This window comes from Schistocerca piceifrons, chromosome 1 (genome assembly GCF_021461385.2).
Source record: "Schistocerca piceifrons isolate TAMUIC-IGC-003096 chromosome 1, iqSchPice1.1, whole genome shotgun sequence".
NCBI classification, from domain to species: Eukaryota; Metazoa; Arthropoda; class Insecta; order Orthoptera; family Acrididae; genus Schistocerca; species Schistocerca piceifrons.
Genome location: NC_060138.1, coordinates 1,015,367,232 through 1,015,381,131, shown reverse-complemented (window position 1 = coordinate 1,015,381,131; position 13,900 = coordinate 1,015,367,232). Strand labels below are relative to the sequence as shown.

Below are 13,900 nucleotides of genomic sequence, written 5' to 3'. Positions count from 1 at the left end.
TAAAGCAGAATGTCACCCCCCACCCTCTTTTTAATTTTTTTAAAAAATAAGTAACACTTAAATGCCTCCAGAGGATACAAGGTGTAAGCAGTACATTGCCAGCTCAGGCTAAATCCAGTCGCGTGCAACACCATCAAATAAATTATGAATCCCTAATGATTGAGAGAAAGCTCTTACGGTACAGTTACTTAAATCTAAAACTCTAATAAGCAAGATGGTGTGAGGTAGAGAGCCTGTATACAGAGAGAGTGGCCATAGGTGAAGTTGCCCGTGATTGGTTGATTAGCTTTGGCGCCATTTTTCTGCCAAACGTCTCTCGCGCTTCCTATGTTCGCCGTGCTTTTGAGTTGAATTGAAGTTCAGAGGACTTTTGGAAACGATTAAAAGGTATTTGAATTATTGAGAGACTTGTTATGCGTTGTGCATGCATGTTCGATTTAGTTGTATATCGTTTTTAGTACGTAATTAGCGTTTGCGTGCATACTAGTAGCATCACAAGCTTTTTGAAGCCAATATCTGACAGTCCTTGCTGGAAACAGAAAGTTCCTGTAATTGTTGTGCCATGCTCATTCGACTTTATAGCGTCAAACTTTATTTCGTTCCGAATCAGAACACTAGGCATTAGTTTGGTTTCGGTATTATTGCCTGACTGTTGACGCAGGCAAGTTGTAAGCACGTTTTCCGCAGTTTTGGTTGCTGAAACATTAGTCATAGTAAATAATTGTAGGTATTCCTGAAAACAGTTTTTAATAGGCCTACTTGCTGTGGAGTAGAAGGGATACGGTAGTTTTCTTGTTATATTTGGTCGTTATTACAGTAGCCTACATTTAACGTTACCTGATTTTTGTAATCTTTTTCGTTTGTTATCTACGAGAGGTATTCAAAGAAAGTCGTAGGCAGTTGTTTACTTGTGACATGCAAAAAGTTTGAAGACGTGACAAGAAGAACTAATACATCTCACACTTTTTGCGTGTCACAAGTAAACAACTGCTTACGACTTACATTCATCTGACGTAATAAAGGTAAGTTAAATCATTAGCGTTATGCACTTCCGATGCAAAACACATGCTATACATTTTTTTATTTACGTTACTTTCATTGTAACATGTCTAGTAAAAGAACTTAAAAGGAGATAAATGCAAGTAACGAATAATTTTTACAGCCACTGTTTCAAATTTTCCTGTGCTGTACGTAGTAGGCTACTATGAGTATATTATAGCTGTAAAAAAGGGCATTTAACGAATGATTTCGCAATATTGTCTTGTGCTTTTGATTCGGTGAGTGTGTACTCCACTACTCCACTACTGGCCATTCAAAACTCCCGCCCGCAGTTTTACAGAAAAATGGCCGTCGTATCGTCCGGTTGGCCACTCTCTCCCTATACAGGCTCTAGTGTGAGGGAAAGGGTACATTGGAGGTGTGAATTAAACATCGCCTTCGGTCACAACTTTTTCGTGTTTTATTAACTATACGAAGCATTTCGGACCCTGTGGGTACATCGTCAGGTTTATTTGTCGTAATACATGTTTTATTTCTATTCCTGAATGAGGTGAAATGCATATTCCCGTCTTTTCGTGACAGGGATATGCATTTTACCTCATTGAGGAAAAGAAATAAAAGATGTATTAAGACAAATAAACCTGACGATGGACCCACAGGGTCCGAAATGCATCGCATAGTTAATAAAACACGAAACAGTTGTGACTGAAGGCGTTGTTCAATTCACACCTCCAATCTTTTGAATACAGTCACGTTTTAAGCTGCAAAATATGGATAAAATTAGATAGGGTACAATTCTGAATAAGAATGCAAGGCGTAAAATAAACAAAAGAGCTTAAGTTGCTCGTTCCAACAGACAGCCTGAATTATGGTGCTCTGGCCAGTTCCTCGCGCCACGAGACAAGTTGACAACAACGCGGCTGGTAACATTAACAGGTGCCCGCGCCCGTGAGGCGTAGAGAAGTCGGCCGCAAGGTGAGGCAAGTTAGTGCAGTTAACAGAAGGCACTAAATAAGTGGAATTAATCAGATTCTCACGACTGTACCTGCTTACGCAACACTTTAAGCAAGGAAATCTATATCACAATTTGCACGCATATTAGACATACGAAGTTTAAATATGCTTCCTCATAAATAAAAACATAAAAGGGCAAGTGCTAAAATAACCAGCAGCAGAAAATACAAGTACTAAATTTACTTGAATTTAGACTCAGGTGTTCATACGGATAATTAACCATTTCTGTTCATTCAGAATTTCACATAGCCATCCATAAGAAAACTCTGACCCGGTTGCACCACAAAATTGTTTAAAGAATACTGAAGGAGTAAACTTCAATTAACAATAGTCTGCATACTTATTAAAAAGGAGTGGTCAGCAACATTTAAATAAAACAGGGCAACCCTCAAAGGAATCACCAGTACAATAAAAGGATAAATAACATTATTTAAATAAATGACTTCGGCTATTATAACTAGACTTAAGCAACCAAATTACACATGCGATAAATAACGCAGAAAACCACCATTAGAGAGGTACTGAAAGGCACAAATACACAATTAATAAAAAAATACCAATAAATAAAAAAAGGGCTCCATCAATAATCATATTAAATTCAGCTCTTCAGGAAGACACCAAGACCACGCAGAGCCAGGAGCTCTCAGAGTACGACCACCGTGCATGAAAAGTGCGAAAGGGGAAGACAAGTTGAATAATGTCAGGGCACCATTAGACATCCAGTTGCACACAGCGTTGAATCGCCTGAATCACTAACGGACATCAAGACGAATGGAATTCATGCAACAGGACGCTGTCTCCCCAAAAACTGCACCAGGCGAGAAACGCTAAGGCCACGACCAAAACAAGCACCCGAGAAATAGAGCTGCCACTGGTGGTCCGGGCCGCTGGTCGTCCTGATCCGATGTACCCAGCTGTTCGCTTGCAATCGTAACGGCTCCAAAAAATAGTTCAAATGGCTCTGAGCACTATGAGACTTAACTTCAGAGGTCATCAGTCCCCTAGAACTTAGAACTACTTAAACCTAACTAACCTAAGGACATCACACACATCCATGCCCGAGGCAGGATTCGAACCTGCGACCGCAGCGGTCGCGCGGTTCCAGACTGTACCGCCTAGAACCGCTCGGTCGCCCCGGCCGGCGTAACGGCTCCCTTCGCGTTCCGCCGCCGCCGCCGCCGCCGCCGCCGCCGCCGCCGCCGCCGCCGCCGCCTCCGTCAGCAATGTTGCTTCACAAAGAGAATCGATAAAAGAGGGAAACATGTCACCATAGACACATACGACTACGTAAGGCACGGAAGAATCGATATGCTGCTTCCGCCATGGCTCAGCTGGTCCTTGATAGCCTTAATATTGGCACCGACGTTTTTCGGTTTCGACTCCCGGAACACTGCTCAATATTTACAGCACAATTCTTCACCCTCTGTCGGGCCACACAGTACGTCCGGAGACACAGGCTTTTCAATTTTGTCATTTGCTCCGACTCCCTGCCCTTCGGAGCCTCTGTGTGCTGTACACCGCCCATCCCTCAGTGTAATAGGTTCAGGAAAGCTGTCACTTGCTCACTCTTGATGGAGCCACTGTGATGTTTCTGCAGGTTCCTGTTCACGTCAATATGACGGGAAATGAGGCTGCTGATGCTTCTGTCAAGGCTGCAGTCCTGGTACCTCGGCCCGCTGGTTCTTCCATTCCCTCCTGTGAGCCCTGTCTTGCCGTCTGTCAGCAGGTGATGCCACTTTGGCTTCACCACTAGTCCTCCCCTCGTGGGAACAGGTTCTGGCGAACTAAACCTCTCCCAGCGGGTTGACTGCCTCCTCTCTGCGCTCTCGACGTGCGTAGATCATTTTAGCTATGTTGCATATTGGGCACTGTCTTTTTAGCCGTCGCCATTTGTTAAGTGATGCTCCCCCACCACTTTACGCTCATTGCCCTCAACCTTTGACAGTTCACCATTTCCTGACGGAATGCCCCCTTTTTTAATCACTTACGTTCAAATTTATGTTTACCGTCAGAGTTATCGGCCGTTTTAGCGAACGACGCGCGGACTATCGATCGCGTTTAATTTTTTGTCCGTCGTAGCAATAGGGAGAAGGACATTTAATCTTTAGTTCAGGACCTCTCTACGGCGTATTTTACGGACCATTCTCCAAGTACCTGTTTTTAACTGTCTTTTCTTCCGTCGATTGGGCCTAATGTGTAGTCGCTTTTAACCCTCCCTCCCATTTTTTGTCTTCGTGTCCTACGGTTCTGACATGTGCGTGCAAGACCCTCATTATTTTTGCGCCCTAAAATAAAATGAAACAAACAAACAAAACTGGCACTAGGACGGAGCTGATGTCCAAGATGGTCAAATACGTGTTCTATCGTGGACAAAGCTGAGGATCGTGCTGGACACATGAGCACCTCGCAGAGAGTTCATAGACACATGTGCGATGTGTAGACGAGCAGCGATCTGTTGAAAAATGGCACCACGACACTATCACATGAAAGGTAACAGATGAAGACGAAGGATGTACTGTAGTGCTCAGAGTTCCCTCAGTCACTAAAAGCCATGACCTGATGTTTCAGAGCCTACCCAATGGCTGGCCGAGCGGTTCTAGGGGCTTCGGTCTGGAACCGTGCAACCGCTACGGTCGCAGGTTCGAATCCTGCCTCGGGCATGGATGTGTGTGATGTCCTTAGGTTAGTTAGGTTTAAGTAGTTCTAAGTTCTAGGGGACTGATGAGCTCAGATGTTAAGTCCCATAGTGCTCACAGCCATTTGAACCATACCCAATGGCTCGTCACTCACAATTAGTCCAGGAATAACACTTCTGTACACATCCGAAACATTGGAAGTACAGGAGCTCTTGACAGGCTGTCTACACTCGTTGGCGATAGTCATCTGCAGTAGATCAGAACCTCAATTCATCACTGACCACAATGTGACGCCATTCATGAACAGTCCGAACTTCCCGGTCATGGCAAGTGCAGCCAATGGTGTTTTGGGGTTAACGGCAGCCTACACATGGGATGGCGATTCCATAGTCCAGCTGGTGCTAGTCTATGATCAAAGGTGCAGGATGGCACAGATTATTGCAGCGATTCCATTACTTGTTCTCGGATGGCAGGCACAGATGTGAAGTGGTGGACAATACAACGATCCTCTCTTTTGGTGGTCATGTGTAGTCGACAGGAACCCTGGCGACGAATGTGCCTGTCCCAATGCCTGTGCAGTCCAGCACTGGGCCAGTGTGACAAACGAATGCCCCAAAAATTTGGATACTGCACAACTCGACCAGTTGCCAAAAGGAGACCCACAATGAGGCCCCTTTCCAAAATCTGTCCAGTACTGATAACGCTGTCTCAGAAGAGTACACAGCATCTCCTTGTCCTTCAAAGTGATCGCTCAACATTTGGCGCTGTTCGCGCCCTCGTATACCGTGTTTGGCCTGGTAACAACACTAAACGCGAACAACACTAACACACTCTGGTGGCCTTTCTACCTGTCACAGAGAATAGCGATTCTAAGTGTCTACACACTCTCTAATGCTACACTACTGGTCATTAAAATTGCTACACCAAGAAGAAATGCAGATGATAAACCGGTAGTCATTGGACAAATATATTATACTAGACCTGACATGTGATTACATTTGCACGGAATTTGGGTGCATAGATCCTGAGAAATCAGTACCCAGAACAACCACCTCTGGCCGTAATAACGGCCTTGATACGCTTGGGCATTGAGTCAAACAGAGCTTGGATGGCGTATACAGGTACAGCTGCCCATGCAGCTTCAACACGATACCACAGTTCATCAAGAGTAGTGACTGGAGTATTGTGACGAGCCAGTTGCTCGGCCACCATTGACCAGACGTTTTCAGTTGGTGAGAGATCTGGAGAATGTTCTGGCCAGGGCAGCAGTCGAACATTTTCTGTATCCAGAAAGGCCCGTACAGGACCTGCAACATCAGGCCCTGTGTTATCCTGCTGAAATGTAGGGTTTCGCATGGATCGAATGAAGGGTAGACCCACGGGTCGTAACACATCTGAAATGTAACGTCCACTGTTCAAAGTGCCGTCAATGCGAACAAGGGGTGACCGAGACGTGTAATCAATGGCACCCCTTAACATCTCGCCAAGTGATACACCAGTACGGTGATGACGAATACACGCTTCCAATTTGCTTTCACCGCGAAGTCGCCAAACACGGATGCGACCATCTGATGCTGTAAACAGAACCTGGATTCATCCGAAAAAAGGACGTTTTGCCATTCGTGCACCCAGGTTCGTCGTTGAATACACCATCGCAGGCGCTCCTGTCTGTGATGCAGCGTCAAGGGTAACCGCAGCCATGGTCTCCGAGCTGATAGTACATGCTGCTGCAAACGTCGTCGAACTGTTCGGGCAGATGGTTGTTGTCTTGCAAACGCCCCCATCTGTTGATTCAGGGATCGAGACGTGGCTGCACGATCCGTTACAGCCATGTGGATAAGGCGCCTGTCATCTCGTCTGCTAGTGATACGAGGCCGTTGGGATCCAGCACGGCGTTCCGTATTACCCTCCTGAAACCACCAATTCCATATTCTGCTAACAGTCACTGGATCTCGACCAGCGCGAGCAGCAATGTCGCGATACGATAAACCGCAATCGCGATAGGCTGCAATCCGACCTTTATCAAAGTCGGAAACGTGATGGTACGCATTTCTCCTCCTCGCTCGAGGCATCACAACTACGTTTCAGCAGGCAACGCCGATCAACTGCTGTTTGTGTATGAGAAATCGGTTAGAAACTCTCCTTCTGTCAGCGCGTTGTAAATGTTGCCACCGGCGCCAGCCTTGTGTAAATGCTCTGAAAAGCTAATCATTTGCATGTCACAGCATCTTCTTCCTGTCGGTTAAATTTGACGTCTGTAGCACGTCATCTTCGTGGTGTAGCAATTTTAACGGCCAGTAGTGTATGTATGCGTACGAATTTATGATGATATCCGACCACGTCTTTTGGGTGCCTAGTGAGGCACAGATGTCAGTGGCAACGTTACAAGTAGACACAAGAACTTATTACGAGCATGGACTGTGACCCTACGAGTAGCACAGAGTAAACACTTCACGAGTGAGTGACAGTATTATGAAAAGGATAGATTGCTGCTCAACATATAGTGGAGATGTTAAGTCGCCGACAGGCGCAACAAAAGGACTGCTAACAAGTAAGCTTTCGGCCAGAAGGCCTTCCTCTGAATTAGACGACACGCACACACACACACACACACACACACACATAAATACATACATACATTCACGCAAGCGCTATTCACACCCACATGACCACTGGCTGGCTGCCGAGGCCAAGTTGGCGACGACGGTGAGGCGGCGCGGCGTGGCGGGGAAGCAGCCGGCCGTGACCGTGGCTGGAGTTCCAGCTGCGCGCCGTGGCGCCGCCACCGCCGGCCCAGCGCCGAGCCCTGCCTCCAGTGCCGCTGCCGCCGCGGGCCGCGCTGGAGCTGGAGAGCCGGAATCCGCACCGCCTGGCTGCGTCATACACCTCTGCCGACCACCGTGAGTTCCGCCGCGAAACCTGAGCTCAGGCTTTACTTACTTTCCACTTCAAGTAAATTTTTTACAGCCAGGGAAAGCGTTCAAAACTTGTCTTTATTGACTTCATATCATTAAAAATTATTTTCGCTGTACGTCATTTACCGTTGTGCGATCATTACTCATGCCATGTTAGCATTTTTGTGCACAGTATATTGCACATTCCACACAGATTTGCCAAAAAAAATTAGAAACAGGTTTTTTTAACTACTATGTATTTAGAGTGAAAAGGTCCCAAAATGTGCTTCACTCGTCATATAAATGTTAATATTGGCAGAAGTGCGGACTTTCGCTAAACATTGTGGATTTCAACAACTGACAAGCATCAAAGTAGTGCTACATATGTAGAAATGCCAAGTTCTTCAAGGTGCATCTTAACTGTGCATATTTTTACATATGACAAACGTGTATGTAATTTCATTTTTGACATAGCTGTGTGAAATGTGCAATATACTCTCCACTAAAATGTTAACATGACACGACTACTGAACGCATATCGGAATATGTCGTACAACCAAAATTTTTTTAAAGATGTGCATCTACATTTATACTCCGCAAGCCACCCAACGATATGTGGCGGAGGGCACTTTATGTGCCACTCTCATTACCTCCCTTGTCTGTTCCACTCGCGTATGGTTCGCCGGAAGAACGACTGCCGGAAAGCCTCCGTGCGCGCTCGAATCTCTCTAATTTTATATTCGTGATCTCCTCGGGAGGTATAAGTAGTGTGAAGCAATATATTCGATACCTCATCCAGAAACGCACCCTCTCGAAACCTGGACAGCAAGCTACACCGCGATGCAGAGCGCCTCTCTTGCAGGGTCTGCCACTTGAGTTTGTTAAACATCTCCGTAACGCTATCACACATACCAAATAACCCTGTGACGAAACGCGCCGCTCTTCTTTGGATCTTCTCTATCTCCTCTGTCAACCCGACCTGGTACGGATCCCACACTGATGAGCAATACTCAAGTACAGGCCGAACGAGTGCTTTGTAAGCCACCTCCTTTGTTGATGGACTACATTTTTCTAAGGACTCTCCCAATGAATCTCAACCTGGCACCCGCCTTACCAACAATTCATTTTATATGATCATTCCACTTCAAATCGTTCCGTATGCATACTCCCAGATATTTTACAGAGTAACTGCTACCAGTGTTTGTTCCGCTATCATATAATCATACAATAAAGGATCCTTCTTTCTATGTATTCGCAATACATTACAATTGTCTATGTTAAGGGTCAGTTGCCACTCCTGCACCAAGTGCCTATCTGCTGCAGATCTTCCTGCATTTCGTTGCAAGATTCTAATGCTGCAACTTCTCTGCATACTACATCATCATCCGGGAAAAGCCGCATGGAACTTCCGTCATTATCTACTAGGCTATCTGAAGGCGACAGCCTTACCTGTAAAAACTGCCCAATAAAAAACAGTTTTGAACGCGATCTTGACTAAAAAAGTTTCGTTAAAGTACATGCAGAGCCCTTCTTCTCATTTCTCATTATGAGAAACTTCAAAACTTTTCACTTCTTCTCTTCCACGTTCATATTACAAACAAGTCTTTAACCAATAAACCAGTTGTCGTGTTCCATGGAGCAAGTGTGACGTATCTCATTATCATTCTAAACGTAATTCATTTGCAAATATACTGCATCTTCTCAGCAGGTGTATCGCAGCAATAAATATAGTGTCACGATTTCGCCTTGAGCAAAGCACAACTTGCTGATAGAGTACGACAACAACCAGCTACAGTTTGGTTTTCGGCTGAAACATCCACGGTTGCGAATTGACACCTTCATCGACAGACGGCTTTATAAAAACAAATGGATATTCGTTTACAAATTTTTCTTTTGATAACTTTGATAATGCGGGCTGCGCGACAAACTCATTTTAGAATGCAATTTACGTAAAATGTCAGCCTACAACATTTTATTTTCATCGTCTTGCTCGAACGAGTAAATCTTCTGATGCCGTGTGACACGTCTAGATGACTTACATTGTTGCCCTGAACCACTATAATAAGTATATATGACAACATGAAGAACAACATGAGTACTATTCGTTTGAAAAACACTTTGCTAACAAAAGTTCGGGCGGGTATTCCACGTAAGTTGTTTTGTTATGCGATAGTTTGTGAAGTAACAATCATTGACACAGTTATGAAACTGTCAATTTTTTTTTTATCCTAGGGCACCTCAACTTATAACAACGTCCATGTCGTTGATGAAAAAAACCTACAAGTCATCTGACTATTAATATACAAATTCGAAACCGAGAACGGTGCTTTCCCAATAAATCAAACCAAAACCAAACTGTCTGGTCGCTGTTGTACGCTGTCAACGTTCTGCGAAACATAACAGCGATCGAATTTTAATAACGTCATTATCTGACAAAATAACATAAAATACTACTTCTTGTTTTTTTCTTCTCTTTACCCATACTTGTTTGGGTAAAGCTCGTTTCCCTACAATTCCCGCAAACTTGACGTCATTTTGACGCACGCGCAATATTGACGACCTTACGATCGGCTACCGGCGTTGTGACAAGGGAGACTGAATATTACTACTCCTCGATTCACTCGCAGCAATTTAAGCTGTCCTCTTAGCTTCCTGCTAACCACACACTCGGTAGTCGCTACAATTTCAGAAATAAAGAGAGAAATATTTGTGAGAAGAAAAAGGAAACAAATTTTATTGCAGCTCGTCTTAGTCGCAGCATTTAAAGCTGTACCCTTAGGTTCCGGCCTAACCACACACTCTGAAATCGTCACAAAATCGGAAATAAAGAGCAAAATATTAGTGAAAATGCAGAATATGAATTTTATTGCTGCTCGTTTCAGTCGCAGCAACTAAAGCTGTACTCTTAGGTTTCTGCGTAACCACACCCTCGGAAAACACCACGAATTCGTAAATAAACAGCAAGATATTTGTGACAAGGAAGTATATGAATGTTAATGCTGCTCGTTTCACTCACAGCAATTTAAACTGTCCTCTTAGGCCCCTATCCAATGACACACTCGAAAAGCAGCATATATTCGGAAATAAAGAGCCAAATATTTGTGAGAAGAAACAATATGAATTTTACTGTTGCTCGTTTCAATCAAAAAATGTGCAGCACTTGCAACCTACGTCCTCAATTATTTGCTTGACGTATTCCAATCTCTGTCTTCCTCTACAGTTTTTGCCCTCTACAGCTCCCTCTAATACCATGGAAGTCATTCCCCCATGTCTTAGCAGATGTCCTATCATCCTGTCCCTTCTCCTTATCAGTGTTTTCCACATATTCCTTTCCTCTCCGATTCTGCGTAGAACCTCCTCATTCCTTACCTTATCAGTCCACCTAATTTTCAACATTCGTCTATAGCACCACATCTCAAATGCTTCGATTCTCTTCTGTTCCGGTTTTCCCACAGTCCATGTTTCACTACCATACAATGCTGTACTCCAGACGTACATCCTCAGAAATTTCTTCCTCAAATTAAGGCCGGTATTTCATATTAGTAGACTTCTCTTGGCCAGAAATGCCTTTTTTGCCATAGCGAGTCTGCTTTTGATGTCCTCCTTGCTCCGTCCGTCATTGGTTATTTTACTGCCTAGATAGCAGAATTCCTTAACTTCATTGACTTCGTGACCATCAATCCTGATGTTAAGTTTCTCGCTGTTCTCATTTCTACTACTTCTCATTACCTTCGTCTTTCTCCGATTTACTATCAAACCATACTGTGTACTCATTAGACTGTTCATTCCGTTCAGCAGATCATTTAATTCTTCTTCACTTTCACTCAGGATAGCAATGTCATCAGCGAATCGTATCATTGATATCCTTTCACCTTGTATTTTAATTCCACTCTTGAACCTTTCTTTTATTTCCATCATTGCTTCCTCGATGTACAGATTGAAGAGTAGGGACGAAAGGCTACAGCCTTGTCTTACACCCTTCTTAATACAAGCACTTCGTTCTTGATCGTCCACTCTTATTATTCCCTCTTGGTTGTTGTACATATTGTATATGACCCGTCTCTCCCTATAGCTTACCCCTACTTTTTTCAGAATCTCGAACAGCTTGCACCATTTTATATTGTCGAACGCTTTTTCCAGGTCGACAAATCCTATGAAAGTGTCTTGATTTTTCTTTAGCCTTGCTTCCATTATTAGCCGTAATGTCAGAATTGCCTCTCTCGTCCCTTTACTTTTCCTAAAGCCAAACTGATCGTCACCTAGCGCATTCTCAATTTTCTTTTCCATTCTTCTGTATATTATTCTTGTAAGCAGCTTCGATGCATGAGCTGTTAAGCTGATTGTGCGATAATTCTCGCACTTGTCAGCTCTTGCCGTCTTCGGAATTGTGTGGATGATGCTTTTCCGAAAGTCAGATGGTATATCGCCAAACTCATATATTCTACACACCAGCGTGAATAGTCGTTTTGTTGCCACTTCCCCCAATGATTTTAGAAATTCTGATGGAATGTTATCTTACACACTACTTAACCTAAATTAGCCTAAGGATAAACACACACACCCATGCCTGAGGGAGGACTCGAATTTCCGCCGGGACCAGCCGCACAGTCTATGACTACAGGACCCTAGACCGCTCGGTCGTTTCAATCGCAGCAATTTAAACTGTCCTCTTAGGATCCTGCTGGGATGCGAGCCAACAAGTTTCGACGCCAGAAACCACGACGCTATTCATTACGCTAAACTCCAGTCTTGGCTATCATATTCAGTCTCGTGGGCTTGTACCGTTGAAGCTTTATTATGTGACGTTTAATGATAATGGTGATGTCTTTGTGATACATTTTCAATGCTCCGTTACATTGAAACTGCATACTGCAAATTTCAAAGCGAGTGTGTTTCATTGTAAATTATTGACGATAATAACTTACTCCTAAGACAGCACTTTTATATGAAGGCATTAACCATCAATAAATCATTACGTGACATGTTATTATACCAATAATTATAATAAATCATTCCAAGAATGATGTGCTTTTGTAGATCTTCGGTACGCGCGCATGAAATGTGACAGGCCCGAGTGCTAACGAAAGTCGATAGCCGATCATGCGGTCGTCGACACTGCGAGGTCCGTCGATATTGTGTGTGACGTCAAAATGACGTCACGTTTGCGGGAATTGTGAAAAGAGCGTTACTGTACTTGTTTCAGTGGTGTTACATCATCTGTGGATGTCCCTTCATTCTACTGCAAAACAATATGTTAATATTAAATGAGAGTACGGTACATAAAAGTTTCAAACATAGTCATCACATTTACAGAGTGTTCCAACAAAAACATTCACGCTTATCTCAACACATTTTGTTGTTCATGTTTCGGTCTGTCTAACTCTTTTTATGGAGCGAAATCCAAGCCCTGCAGTTGGGCTAAAGTACAGTTCAATGTGTCGCTCCGCTAAAAGTTTTACGTTGTAAATAAACCGTTATTAGTTGCAGAAAACGAACTGTAGCCTAATATTTGCCATAGTGCCGAAGACAAAGAGAAATATGAACAAAAAATGTTCTGTTATAATATATGTTTTAGCTGCAAAACTTTTTGCGAATGTGATGACTACAATTGCTGTTCGAATGTTCCAAAAGTAACTTTACAACTTTGTACTTCAGTTATGTGTGAAAATTATCAATACCCAACTTGCAAAAACAAAAAAAAGAAAAATTTAGGTACGGGTGAACATTATGCTTCAAACCGCACCTATCCACCTATCCCCATTTTTGAAATGTACGTGACGAACGTTGTAAAGATCATTCTGGAACACCCTGTACTAATACCCAACATCTACTTATTAATTGGCAGTAGAACAAAAGAAAACTTACAGATGACGGTGTGACATAACCGAAGCACGTGTAGGCAAAGAGTGAAATAACAAGAAATTGTGTTTCATTTAGGGCGGAATCATGAAAATGTACTTATTGTTTAACAAAACACAGAAAAAATTAGCGAGCTTTTCTAAAAATCACCTCAAGACCATAAATGCCTTCAAGATGACCGTTAATATTAATGGAATGGATATATGTATGTACCTTTAACTCAATCTTCGTACATATATATACAAAAAACTAAGTTCTGATCTATTCCCGTCCTAATAAATGCTATACGTGGGGCTATATTTGTGGGGCACTCAACTGCGTGGTTATCAGCGCCCCTACAAACTGCCAATCTTTTCATGTCCAGTTTCGCCCCTTTCCCGAATGATGATGAAATGGTGAAGACAACACAAACACCCAGCCGCGGGCGGTGAAAATCCCCGACACGGCTGGGAATTGAACCCGGGACCCCGTGATCCAGAGTAGTAACGTTAGCCACTA

At 43.5% G+C, this 13,900-nt stretch overlaps 1 protein-coding gene across 1 annotated transcript in view; it reads left to right on the top strand.

Annotated features, from left to right (window-relative positions):
• The first annotated feature begins 7,481 nt into the window (after positions 1-7,481).
• LOC124777211 (ketoacyl reductase HetN-like) overlaps positions 7,482-13,900 on the top strand; it is a 346,039-nt gene continuing 339,620 nt past the window's right edge. The window contains exon 1 of the mRNA XM_047252530.1: positions 7,482-7,549. The gene's annotated coding sequence lies outside the window, so the exon portion shown is untranslated. The remainder of the gene's footprint in view (positions 7,550-13,900) is intronic.